Source organism: Lagenorhynchus albirostris, chromosome 3, assembly GCF_949774975.1.
Source record: "Lagenorhynchus albirostris chromosome 3, mLagAlb1.1, whole genome shotgun sequence".
Lineage (NCBI taxonomy): Eukaryota > Metazoa > Chordata > Mammalia > Artiodactyla > Delphinidae > Lagenorhynchus > Lagenorhynchus albirostris.
The window spans coordinates 99,273,156-99,287,493 of record NC_083097.1 but is presented as its reverse complement, the minus strand read 5'-3'; the positions used below and the strand labels follow the sequence as shown (position 1 = coordinate 99,287,493).

At 36.8% G+C, this 14,338-nt stretch overlaps 1 pseudogene; it reads right to left on the bottom strand.

Annotated features, from left to right (window-relative positions):
• Window positions 1–13,369: 13,369 nt before the first annotated feature.
• Window positions 13,370–13,813, bottom strand: LOC132518197 (putative large ribosomal subunit protein eL32'; annotated as a pseudogene).
• Window positions 13,814–14,338: the final 525 nt, after the last annotated feature.

Genomic DNA, 14,338 nt, shown 5'->3' with positions numbered 1-14,338 from the left:
ATCTTGAGGGGAAAAAAAATGGAGCTGGAGGAATCAGGCTTCCTGATTTCAGACTATACTACAAAGCTACAGTAATCAAGACAGTATGGGACTGGCACAAAAACAGAAATATAGATCAATGGAACAGGATAGAAAGCCCAGAGATAAATCCACACACCTATGGTCAACTAATCTATGACAAAGGAGGCAAGGATATACAATGGAGAAAAGACTGTCCCTTCAATCAGTGTTGCTGGGAAAACTGGACAGCTATATGTAAAACAATGAAATTAGAATACTCCTTAACACCATACAAAAAAATAAACTCAAAATGGATTAAAGACCTAAGTGTAAGGCCAGACACTATAATACTCTTAGAGGAAAACATAGGAAGAACACTCTTTGACATAAATCACAGCAGGGTTTTTTGACCCACCTTCTAGAGTAATGGAAATAAAAACAAAAATAAACAAATGGGACCTAATGAATGTTAAAAGATTTTGCACAGCAAAGAAAACTATAAACAAGACGAAAAGACAACCTTCAGAATGGGAGAAAATATTTGCAAATGAATCAACAGACAAAGGATTAATCTCCAAAATAAACAGCTCATGCAGCTCAATATTAAAAAAACAAACAACTCAATCAAAAAATGGGCAGAAGAACTAAATAGACATTTCTCCAAAGAAGACATAGAGATGGCCAAGAGGCACATGAAAAGCTGCTCAACATCACTAATTATTAGAGAAATGCAAATCAAAACTACAATGGGGTATCACCTCACACCGGTTAGAATGGGCATCATCATAAAATCTACAAACAACAAATACTGGAGAGGGTGTGCAGGAAAGGGAACCCTCTTGCACTGTTGGTGGGAATGTAAATTGATACAGCCACTATGGAGAACAGTATGGAGGTTCCTTAAAAAACTAAAAATAGAATTACCATATGACCCAGCAATCCCACTATTGGACATATACCCAAAGAAAACCATAATTCAAAAAGACACATGCACCCCAATGTTCGTTGCAGCCCTATTTACAATAGACAACTCACAGAGCCAACCTAAATGCCCATTAACAGATGAATGGATAAAGAAGATGTGGTAAATATATACAATGGAATATTACTCAGCCATAAAAAGAACGAAATTGGGTCATTTGAAGTGACGTGGATGGACCTAGAGACTGTCATACAGAGTGAAGTAAGTCAGAAAGAGTAAAACAAGTATTTTATATTAATGCATATATGTGGAATGTAGAAAAATGGTACAGATGAACCAGTTTGCAAGGCAGAAATAGAGACACAGATGTAGAGAACAAATATATGGACACCAAGGGGGAAAGCAGAGGGGCAGGGGGCAGTGATGGTAGTGGGATGAATTGGGAGATTGGGATTGACATATATACACTAACATGTATAAAATAGATAACTAATGAGAACCTGCTGTATAAAAATAAAATAATATAAAATTCAGAACAAAGAAATAAATAGAAAGAGAATATTTTAAAAAATAAAATAAAATAAATGATGCCAATAAAATTTACCTGTGATTCTCTGTAAATATCAGACAAGTTGCCTATTTTTCTATCATAGAGACAAGATAAGGCAGACTATCTAATAAATGATCAAAGAATTTGACAGCTCAGAGCCACCTAATGTTTGGAGCATGAAATACATACTTTAAGAGGGGTGTGAATACAGATTGATATTGCCAAAAAATTGGAATTGGGGCAGTGTCAAAGAAAAACTGCACTGATGGAGTTAAACAAGCAAGGAAGAGTTCATTCAAGACTACTGCTTAGGGGTCAAGACTAGTGCAGTCATGGAGAGAAATCGAATTCAACTGTGGAAACAAAAGGCAGGAGAGAACATTAAGGTCATCTTGGTCAGAAGGTAGAGCTGGGTTTGGAGAGAATTCGGAAATATGTTCCCCTCCTAGCGGAAGCACAGTCATAGGGAAATGAGAACTCAGAACATGTAGTATCCTATTTTGTTATTGGGAAAAGAAAAAAGGCTTTTCTCTCAATCTCTGCCTGGACTCTTGGCACTAATGTGCTAGTAAAGGGTTAACAATTTTTTTTTCCCCTTCAGAAGAAAACAGAGCCTTTTTTTGTAGGGTTTGTTCATTTCCATGCTGTAAATTTTCCCAGTATGACCTACTTCAAACTATCAATTTAATAATACTGCAATGTGAATTTGGGAAAAAAGGCTCACAATCAGGTTTTCAGAGGTAGAATCAGCCAACTTAAGCACATCACACTGCTTTTACGCCATACACACAGACAAAAAATGAGAAGCATCTAGAAATAATAACAATAATATATGCTAAGGATCCAACTCCTCATTAATGAGACTTTAGACAAGTATATAAAGAGAAGAAGTTTAGGGTAGGAATAGCTTAAGAATTATAACACAGACATCAACTCATAACACCTTACAAATTGCATCTGACTTAATTCCCATTACTGAATTATGATGAGAAAAACCAAGGGTCTCAGCTTCACATAAATAGTAAATGGCCAAGCTGGGAATGGATCAGAGGACTAACTGCTTCCCAAACCCTCTCTCTCCATGAGCTCAACTCTGAACAACATTCACAAATCCTTTTCTCAAGACCTACATCTTCAAAAATATGTCTCACCTAGAGCCCACAATTCTTACAGGTTAATACACCTTTTAAGGACAAACACACCCCAGGATGTTGAAAATATGAAAATTTGTGAGGGAAATCCTTAGTCCATTAGCATCCCTTGCATATAAATGGGAGATATCCTGACATGATCCAATGGAAGAAGAAAGGAGTAACTTTTTGATTTGGAAGGAGACAGTTACAGAAACTTCAATAGTTTGAAGCCCTATTGTGATATATGGGAAAGCAAATGTTAAGTCTAAAATGAGAAGAGAGGCAAAAATCAAGGCCCCTGGAAACAATAATCGGCTGACTTATTCATCTTTGTGTCACTCCGGGTCAGAATGTGGCTGAACTCAGAGCAGGTGCTAGATACTAGTTTGAAGAAACGGGAGAGAATTGGAGGGAAAGCCAGATGGAAGGAAAGGTAGAAAGAAAGACAAAAGGGAAAGAGAAAATTCAGGAGGGAGCGAGGGGCACCTGGTGGGTGTACTTTTAAAAATGTGAAGAGTGTCCAAAAATGGAGTAAAAAGGCTGTCACAGCTAGGAAATGTGGCCTGACTTTGACATTCACCTAAGCACTGGCTTCTGCAGGCCCACAATTGACTAAATGTTATTTGTAATCTTCACCTTTTCCACGTTGTCACAACATGGAACTCTCTTGGTCACACCCATTTATAGGACATAGTTATTAAATATTGTGCAGGACAACAATGCTACCCTCACTTTGCCCCAGCTTCGCCCTCCCACCCCATGTCCTCAAGTCCATTCTCTATGTCTACCTCTTTATTCCTGCCCTCCAACTAGGTTCATCAGTACCTTTTTTTTCTCTTTTAGATTCCATATATATGTGATAGTATATGGTATTTGTTTTTCTCTTTCTGACTTACTTCACTCTGTATGACAGACTCTAGGTCTATCCACCTCACTACAAATAATTCCGTTTCGTTTCTTTTTATGGCTGAGTAATATCCCATTGTATATATGTGCCATATCTTCTTTATCCATTCTTCTGTCAATGGACACTTAGGTTGCTTCCATGTGCTGGGTACTGTAAATAGTGCGGCAGTGAACATTGTGGTACATGTCTCTTTTTGAATTATGGTTTTCTCAGGGTTTATGCCCAGTAGTGGGTTCGCTGGTAGTTCTATGGTAGTTCTATTTTTAGTTTTTAAAAGAATCTCCATACTGTTTTCCATAATGGTTGTATCAATTTACATTCCCACCAACAGTGCATGAGGATTCCCATTTCACCACACCCTTTCTAGCATTTATTGTTTCTAGATTTTTTGATAATGGCCATTCTGACCAGTGTGAGGTGATTCCTATACACCAACAACAAAAAATCAGAAAGAGAAATTAAGGAAACACTCCCATTTACCATTGCAATAAAAAGAATAAAATACCTAGGAATAAACCTGCCTAAGAAGGCAAAAGACTTGTACTCAGAAAACTATAAAACACTGATGAAAGAAATCAAAGATGACATAAACAGATGGAGAAATATACCATGTTCTTGGATTGGAAGAATCAATATTGTGAAAATGACTATACTATGCAAAGCAATCTACAGATTCAATGCAATCCCTATGAAACTACCAATGGCATTCTTCACAGAATTAGAATTAAAAAATCTTACAATTTGTATGGAAACACAAAAGACTCCGGATAACCAAAGCAATCTTGAGAAAGAAAAACTGAGTTGGAGGAATCAGGCTCCCTGACTTCAAACTATACCACAAAGCTACAGTAATCAAGACAGTATAGCACTGGCACAAAACAGAAATATAGATCAGTGATACAGGATAGAATGCCCAGAGATAAACCCACACATATATGGGCACCTAATTTATGACAAAGGAGGCAAGAAAATACAATGGAGAAAAGACAGCCTCTTCAATAAGTGGTGATGGGAAAACTGGACAGCTACATGTAAAACAATGAAATTAGAACACTACCTAACACCATACACAAAAATAAACTCCAAATGGATTAAAGACCTTAAATGTAAGACGAGACACTTTCAAGCTTTTAGAGGAAGACATAGGAAAAACACCCTTTGACATAAACCACAGCAAGATCTTTTTTGACCCACCTCCTAGAGTAATGGAAATAAAAACAAAAATAAACAAATGGGACTTAATTAGTCTTAAAATCTTTTGCACAGCAAAGGAAACCATAAACAAGACAAAAAGACAACACTCAGAATGGGAGAAAATATTTGCAAATGAAACAACTGACAAAGGATTAATCTCCAAAATATACAAACAGCTCATGGAGCTCAATATCAAAAAACAAACAATCCAGTTAAACGTGGGTGGAAGACCTAAAGAGACATTTCACCAAGGAAGACATACAGATGGCCAAGAGGCACATGAATAGATGCTCAACGTCACTAATTATTAGATAAACACAAATCATGTCATGTCTTTATATATGTATATTTAACAATTAAAAAAATGAAATCAATAAAATATGTATTTATTTGTATTGCATAGGTAATGTACATGTTTTTATTTTCTATGAAAAATAAGGGAGATTGTTTTATTCAAAGCACACAGCAATAAGAAGTGAAATAAAAATGCTAGAAAATTCTCCCTTTTTGTTCAGTTAAGTAAATGAACTTTCTACCTGGAAGATGATGCTCTCATTGGCATCAGTGTCATAGATTAATGGCAGCTTTTTGGATGCAACCATTGATAAAAGATTTTTTCTGGTCTTTAATAAAGTACTATTCCATGAAGGATATTATAATCTCCCAACATGGTTCTTTTGTAGAGTGGTTCAATTTTTTTCCACTTGCATAATTTTCTTTTGTTATCCAAACAATAATACTCTCTGAAGTACACCTAGATAGCAGTGTAGACTTAGGATTGTTAATGGATTTTTAATTGTTAAAGTTTTTTTTTTAACTTAGTAATTATCAAGGGTTAAGTATTTCTCCATTAGTAAGTATTCCTTGACCAGAGAAAAACATTTATGTTATGAACACTTTTATTATAAAAGAATGTAATACCTCCCAATTCCCTGTATGACTTAATGTTATTAGTTGATCATTTTTCCAAACCCTCAGTAAACCATGCTCTACTACAATTGAAATCATCAGAATCAGCTGCTCATCAAGTTTGAGAAACTTATTTTTAAAAGCAGAGCTACTTTGACTGTATAAGGTGGACACTGTCATTTGTTCTTTAGTTTAAAATCAGTAAAAAGTACTTTTCATGCTCTTTTGCCTTCTTTCTCTCTTTATCTGTTCAGAAGAAAAATGATTATTGTCAGTAGGCGCTAAGTACCTCAGGAAAAGTAGAATCCCTTGACAGAATGTGCTTCAGCCAGATAAGGGGAGATGATGGACTAAACTCATTTTACAGGGAGAAGCTCCCAAAATAAACCAGAGGAAGGCATCTGGGATCTGTTGAATGAGCTGCTGTGAAGATAAGGCCACAGCCCTGTGCCTTAAAGGAATGAGACCTGGTAGCAGCAGGCAGTTGCCAAGAGAATTTAATGAATTTAATCACCTCCTACTTTAGTAACCCTGAATTCACTGAAAGGACACTAAAATAGATTTATTCTATTAAAATTTAATTTAATAAAATTTCTGAGGCTTTTGCTGCTTACAGAGAGAAGCTATGTTTAAACATTCATGCACATGAGAGGTGATGATCAGTATGACACTCATCAATCAGGAAGAACACTAGTGACGGCATTAATTCAGGGTCCTGGAGGTGCCCTGAATTATAGGCACTAATCCTTCAGATACTGAATCATGGAGACTTGGGAGATCCCGGATAGAAAAGGTTAGTGAATATCTACCAAGTTCAGTGTTTATTATCAGTGTCTTCTAAATGAATATAAGCCCCATACAGCTTTTAATTTTGTGCATATTTATTCCTTCTAATAGATAGTATTCCTATTCTTTTTGACTAATGCCTATTCCTTCTTATCCTCCTAACCTTGATACATTTTTAATCAGGCAATATTTCATCCTGCTATCCAATCACAGTTTTTAGATACTGTGCCCTTATGTTTTCCTCTCACTTCATATTTCGAGAGTAACTCACACAATGACACAGTTGTCATGAAATATAAAGTGATCCCCCTGTACGTTGCATTTTCATCCCTCATTTCACTTTTTCTCACCATGGAGTTTGCAGATCACCCCCATTCTTCCTCCTGCAAATGCTGATCATTAAACTCGCAGGGAATGTTTAATCAACTTACTTCACAAACCAGAAATTGACTGTCATATGCAGAAATACATACAATGGCCACAAAAAATCAATATGAATATTTACACTCCCATCCTCTTCCCACACTCACCTTCATCTTACCTCATGAAACATTTTGCTCAGAATATTTCTCCCCTCATCTGCTTAATTGCAAATAAAATTAATGGGGATAGTATTTGGGGGCAGGGAAGAGAACCAGAATGTGAATACTCATATCATAATTCCTGTTACACACATACATCTTGAATGTGATTATCTAAACTGACTGAGATAGTAATACCTGAGGGGTCTTGCATGTCATAGATTTTGAATGTGGGCTTGTGGAAAAAAAAAAAAAAGAACAGAAAATAGCTCTGTCTAGGAAGAGTTCTCCATTCACTAGATACCTCTGCCCTTCCCAAGTTATCGGTGCTATGTCGCATTGTGTAGTCAGCCACGAGTACAGCCAGCTATCAGAACTGGAAAAGAAACATTAATGAAGCAAATTCCTTTAGACTCACAGATGTTTGTTGCAATACATTCTAGCACTATTTTTTCCTCTTTTAACTCAATCTCCTAGGATGACAGAGTCAGTGCAAAGCTGGAGGAAAACAGAGCATTATTAAATTCATTCAGTAAATGCTTTTCAGTACCTACTATGTGCTGACACTGAATCATTCAAAACCCTTTTGAGAAGTAGGTAAAGAAAGATGTACCAGGCACTGGTCAGCCATTAGAGATGCTAGATAGGCAAAGATGATTATAATACAGTATTGATAGGCACCAAGATGGGGATAAATGTTTGGGGTATTAGCTATCAGAGCAACACAGGATGGCAGCCATGCAAGGATAGGGGATAACTTTGGAAGTGTTTTGGAGGTACTGATGCTGAGCTGAGTACCAGTGAGCCCCTCAAAGGGAAGAGGGAAAGGGTGCTCCAGGCAGTGGTGGTTTAAACTAGTTATAAAAGTAACAGGCTGTAAAGTTATAAAGGGCAAAGGAGGATCGGAGAACTTCCTGGCTTAATAACTATTGGGTCTGGGCAGATGATTTTTCTTCTAAGCACCTATCTACTCATGGGCAGCCTTAGAGAGAATGAGAGAGTGGAAAAGAAAAACAAAACAAAAAAGAGCACTTAAGTACTTAATAAATTGCATTTTATCTGCAAAATTTTGGTGATACACTGAGGGAACTCTATTTCTATAAATCTGGAGTGAAAAATATTCAAGTTAGGTAACGATATTTAACGCAGAAAAAAGAGTTGAGGGTTAAAGGACTTTCTGCTAGAAATTACTAGTTGTTGCAGATTGTAACATCCAGAAGCAGATATCACGTAGAGTATGGGATACAAGATGTTCATAAAGGACCAAAACGTATGAAAGAAATGGTGAAACAAGATAGAGGAAGAAGTCAACTGTGAAGCAAGCACAAGGAAGGCCTGGCCACTCCAGCAGGGATTACTTGAGTGAGCAGTGCCTCTTGGAGTTATGTGCATGGGCCAAAATGGCCATGTCTTTATCCCCCTGCCTCACTCAGTTACAACTGGGCTACCCCAGGAAAGGTGTGACCTCAGACAAGGCAGCTCTCACCTGCTGAGATAGACAAATTCTCTGCAGTTGGGCAGCAAGATCTTCCTTGAAGGAGGATCTGGGAGGCACATCTCTGGATCTATTACAAAAGTGTTCCCTAAAAGTATGTCCTCCTCCCCTTCTGGGTGAATGCAAGACGGTGCTTCTCAGCCCCTTATAGATGGGCTGGGCACCTCACTCTTCATGGACAATGGAGACCCTACCTGGGAGTCTTCTGTTTCTCTCCTCCTGCACCAAGGGGACTGCATGTTCCATATGGTGGAGCTGAAGGACAGAGGAGCCTCCCTCCACCTGCATTGAAGAACAACTACATGGACATGATTCTGAAGAGTTCAACCTTCAGATGTAATGCAATGAGGAATTGTGATAAGCTCTTAAGGAAGATGGTGACATGATTAGATCTGCCTTTAGAAAGATCAGTCTGGCTACAATATGCAAAGTTTTTGAAAATCGATGAGGCTGGAGGCAGACAACTCATTAGCTACTATGTTTTGAGACAAACGGGATGACAAGGGAAAAGGATTTATAGTCAAGGAAAGAAAGTAAAGCTACAGCTAAGGGTTAACTGTACTATTTGATGACAGGTTGGATGGCGGTCAGAATACGTAGTCTGGGGTGTGAGGCTGGGCTCTTCTATTGTATTTCCCATAAGAGCGGCTTGATAGGACAATAATAGCAGTTAATATTTATTAAGTGCATTTGGGCACCAGTCACTCTGCTAATCACTGTGCAATGCATTGCCCCCTCTTCTCAGTGGTCACAGTTATCCTTTCTACTCTGCTGACAGAAACCCAGCTTTATTTAGGAACTAGTTTTTTGTGTATCTTTAAGGGGCTTCCCTACCCCCAGGGGTAGATGCTCATCAGTCTATGCCAGCCATTATAATTTCATTTCCCTTATCAGTGATTTGTTACACTTGGTCATGTATTAGAAAAACAAGGGTCATGTATTAGAAAAACAAGACAAAGAGGAAAGTCTAGTGAGAGGCCTCTGGGATTGTTTTCCTCATAATTAAAAAAGGAGAAATAAAATAGGGACTCACTTGTTCCTGCCTTTGGCACTGCCATGTGAGGCCTCTATGTTAGGAGCTACTTGTATTCTTTTTGTGCCCCAAAGGGGAAAGTCAAGAGACTCCCAGAGAGAGTGACAGGAGCCCTCACATCATGGAGCTGAGCAGGTAACCAACTCTGATAGAGCCGACCTTGGGACTTCCTGTTATGCGAGGTAGCGAATTATTCTCGTTGTTTAAGCCACTTTTAGTTTATTCAGTGACTTGCACCTAAAGGATCCTTGCTGATACACCTGTTTTAGTGTTATTATCTATGTTTGAAGGAGGTAGGAGAAGGAGTGAGGGGATAGCCCAAGCTCTGCAGATCTACCAGCAAGAGTACGAGATCCTCTCACGATCTTGATGGTCACCCCCGTGGAAGTAGTGGAAGTACTAGAAGCTTAAATGCCAGTATTGGGGAAAATAATTTGCTTTTCTCACTTTCTTTTTCCCTGAGATCTGACCTTAGGCTTTCACAATCTCAAGTTTTCTTCTCATTTGTAAGACAGCCTTTGTTTCCAGGGATTTTGAAGCCACAGCTTTTTTCTTCACTTCTTGCTCTGGTCCTTAAATATTTCAATGGCTCTATTCACCACATTAGATGAAGAATGTCATTAGCTCCGAATGATTGTTAGTGGCTGTTCAAGAACTGACTATAGAAATTCAACCTTTCCCTAGCGACTGGTGTGCAATTTTGTGACACCTAACAGGGTCCTATGCTCTGTAGATCACAGGACTGGGAATGGCTGTTACTGAGGCTACAGATTTTTCAAGAACTGTATTCTTTTGAACAGAAGACCCTGTAACCAAATTCTCAGATTCTGTCTTTTGTTTCCACAGTCTTATTTGTGGCTCAGGTGAAACTATGTTTTCCAACAGGATAAAATTGTTTATATGTTTTCTTCCTTCAATAAATACAACCTCAAATAGTATAACCTTTAAAAAATGCATTCTTTTCACTTTAACTTTATAGTAGTTATCTAATGAAGGCAAGATATTCCTGAAGGATAGACAAATCAGGGAAAATTGTGTGTTCCAAACCAAAAAAGAAATCAGAGAATGTTAACCAAATCTTAACTTGATTGAAATCTTATTTTGCTGAGTTTTATTTTATTTTTTTTAGTTCTAAATTGAATATTAAAGCATAGAGCACAATGATATCAATACATTCTCTTAACATAATATTATGTATCCCAAAATGAAGTACGGTATTAAATATGTATTATATTCCTCCACTTGGGGTTTGCATCCCATGTCTTCTCAAAGACTTTCCTCAAACACTCCCTCTTTTGCATCAACCAATTCTCAGTTCTTGATGGAATATTACCACCAGCATACAAACAAGCACTAATATTGGGTTTTTAAAACAAGTCAAATAAAACCTTCCATGCCCTTGACCTGAATCATCTTCCTACCACTGTTCCATTCCTTCCCAGTTCATTGTAAATTTTCTTGACAAATAAAGAGTCATGTCATATGATCTTCTACATCAGTCCAATCAAGTTTCCATCCCTTCTTTCTCAGAGAAAAATCTTGTCAGGGTCACAAAAAAAATTATGCAGTGGTCACCGTTCTTTCCTTAACTAGACCTTTCCATTGATTTCAACATAGCTGCTCACTTTTCTTCCTAAAACTCTCTTTATCTCTTAATGTCTACGACCCCATGTGCTTGTACCTGAGTGCCTGCATTGTTAGCTGCTTCATCGCAGTCTCCTTTGCTGGTTCCTTTTCTCCTCCTCAACCACTAAATGTCCTGGGCTCTCTAGGCGACATTTATTTAAGCTTCAGCTTTAAATAGAACTTGTCTGCTATGACTTCCACATCTGTACCTTAAGATCCAAACATGCCCTGCAACTCCAGAATCATATATCTAACACCCTGCTGGATATTTGTCTTCAGGTGTTTTAAAAAGCATCTTAAAATTAACACAGCCAAGATAGAACTCTTTATTCTCATAGAACTCAACTACCAAACTAGCTCCTTTCAGATTAACTTTTTTGAATAAATAACTCCATCCAATTTCTTAAGCCAAACTTTCAGGGATTTTCCTTATTTCTCATTGTCCATCAGAATCCCCACTCCCAAATGTACACATATAAATTATCCACATATCATGTAAAATTTGCCTTCAAAACATATCCTAAATCTGTCTTCTTCTTTTTCATTTCTACTGTTTAAACCATCATTGCTCAGATTATTCATGGCACTTTAGCTAGTCCCCTGTTTCCATTCTTCTCCCAACACAATAGTATTTTTGTTTTGTTTTGTTTTTACTTATTAAGTTTATTGAAGTGTGATTTACATTCAATAAAACAGCATCTATTTTAAATTTACAATTTGGTGAGTTTGTCAAATGTATACACCCATATGATCATCAACCCTATCAAGATACAGAATATTTTCATCACACCCCCACCCCAAATTTTCCTTGTATCCATTTGTATTTTACCCACCCTCACCTCTGGCCTAGGCAACAACTGACATCCCATTACTATAGATTAGGTTTACCTATTCTATGATAGTATATACATGGGTTCATATAGCATGTGTTCTTTTGTGTCCTAGGTAGCTCAGCACATTTTTTGAGATTCACAAACATTGTGTCTAGTAGTTTGTTTCATTTTATTGTTTGGATATACCACAATTTGTTTAAGAAAATATCAGAGAAAATCTTTGTGATCTTAGAGAATAAAACTACTAAATAGGCTATAATAAAAAATTAACACCATCACAATGAACTGCCCAAAATTAATGTTAACTTACAGCCCAGGGAGATGTTGCTAGGGAGTATACCAAACAAACCATCCATTCTAAAAATCACATAATCAAGAGGATGTATATGTCTAAGCCTGTTCTTCAGTGGGGAAGTAGTAAGGTATAGTAATTAGTTTAAACATAATTAGTAGATAAACAGTGAGTTTTGGGGAAAAGAGATTATGTTTTCTGGGGTAATCACACACAGGTGACAAGCTAAAAATGGCATAAAATCCCTTGAAATTCTTACATAAAATTACAAGGTATCTGAGGCATCCACAGTGGAGACAATATTCTCCTCCAGTTAAGGAATGGAAAATTAATTATAGGGCATTTCCAAGTAATGTACTCAATACTGCTGTAGTATTAAGTAGACAGAAAGTCCTGCTTTCAAACTGAAATTGCTTTCTATTATCTTTAATAAGTGATGTGTGTACTTGATAGTCTGGATAACCACTAAGGAGTCATTTATACAATATGCCTCCATTTAATGTGAAATCATATGGAAGGTGTCCCAAACAACTGTTCAGTTTCTTTTTATCACTTAAGCCTTAATTAATTTTATTTTATGTTCCACTTGTTGAATGTGCTCTTGGAACTTTGTTCCGTTGTTGGGTGAATTATTCTATGATTTCAGTTATGTCCTGCTGATTGATATTTTATTCAAGTCTTTGATCTCTTTAGTAATTTTCTGCAGAAATTTCACCTATAATTGTAGATTTGTCTAATTTTGTTTACAGTATTTTTCAGTTTTTGCTTCACAGATTTATGAATGTTATTAGATACATATTCAGAATTATTATATTTTCATGTTGAACTTACACTTTTATTATGAAATGCTTCTTCTCATCTTTGTTAATATTCCTGGTTGTGAGGACTTCTCTGTATATTTTCCCATCATTTTACTGTTAGACAATCCGTAACTTCATATTTAAAATGTACTTCCTCTAGATGACATACAATTGGGTTTAGCTTTTAAATCCAGTATAATATTCTTTGGCTTTTATTTGGAAAGTTTAGAGCATTTATAATTAATCTAATAATTTACATGGTTGTTTTAAAGTATGATTTGGCTATTTGTTTTCAATTTGTCCCATATACATTTTTTTTTTGAGTTTTATGGTTTTATTAAAACAAATACAATGTGCACACAAGCTGTCTATTCATTTTCTTTGCTGTGCAGCCTGGCGTTGGGATTGGTGACTCTGATGACCAGCTAGGCTGCTCTTTCCACAATGGCTTTGTGGTTCTTAGAGGAGACGTTGTGAGCAATCTCAGCACAGTAAGATTTGTTGCACATCAGCAGCATTTCAATTTTCTTTACATTGTGGACCGGGAACTCCCAGAAGCCACTGGACAGCATGTGCTTTGTTTTCTTATTTCTCCGATAATCAATGCTGGGCATCAAGATCTGGCCCCTGAATCTTCTGCAAGTCCTATTGTCAATGCCCCTGGGTTTCTGCCAGTTCCATATAACTTTGACATATCGGTCTGACTGGTGTTAGATGGACTTCTTGGTCCTCTTTTTGATTATCTTTGGCTTCGTGAGAGGTCTGAGGGCGGCCATGATGCCAAGGAAATGGCTGCCACCTTCGTAGGCAGCACCAAGAAAGAGAGTGTCCCATATTTTTTGTTCTTTGTCCCTGCATTCTTTTTGACTATTTAAATACTTTCATTATTCAGTTTTTCTCTACCATGGTCTTACTAGCTATAACTTTTAAGTTTATACAGTAAGAGCTCTAGGATTTGCAATATGCATCTTATCACAGTCTTTCTTCAAGTACTATTATGCCTCTTCAGTTTTAATGTAAGAAATGTATAACAGTACATTTCTATTATACCATCCTCTTCTTTATACTTTTATTGTCAAATAATCTACATCTATGTATGTCATAAACCTCACAAATATATTATTTTTTATTTTAAACAATAAAATATATTTTAAAGAAATTTAAAAATGAAAGAATTTATTTTATTTACCCACAGTTACTATTCACAGTTATTTTTTATTAGTGAAACTCTGGTTTACTCTTTCTTCAGCCTGAAGAATCTTTGGTTTCTTCAGATATTTGGGTGATGAATTCTCCAAGTTTTTATTTTCCTCAACATATTTTAGCTTCATTTCTGA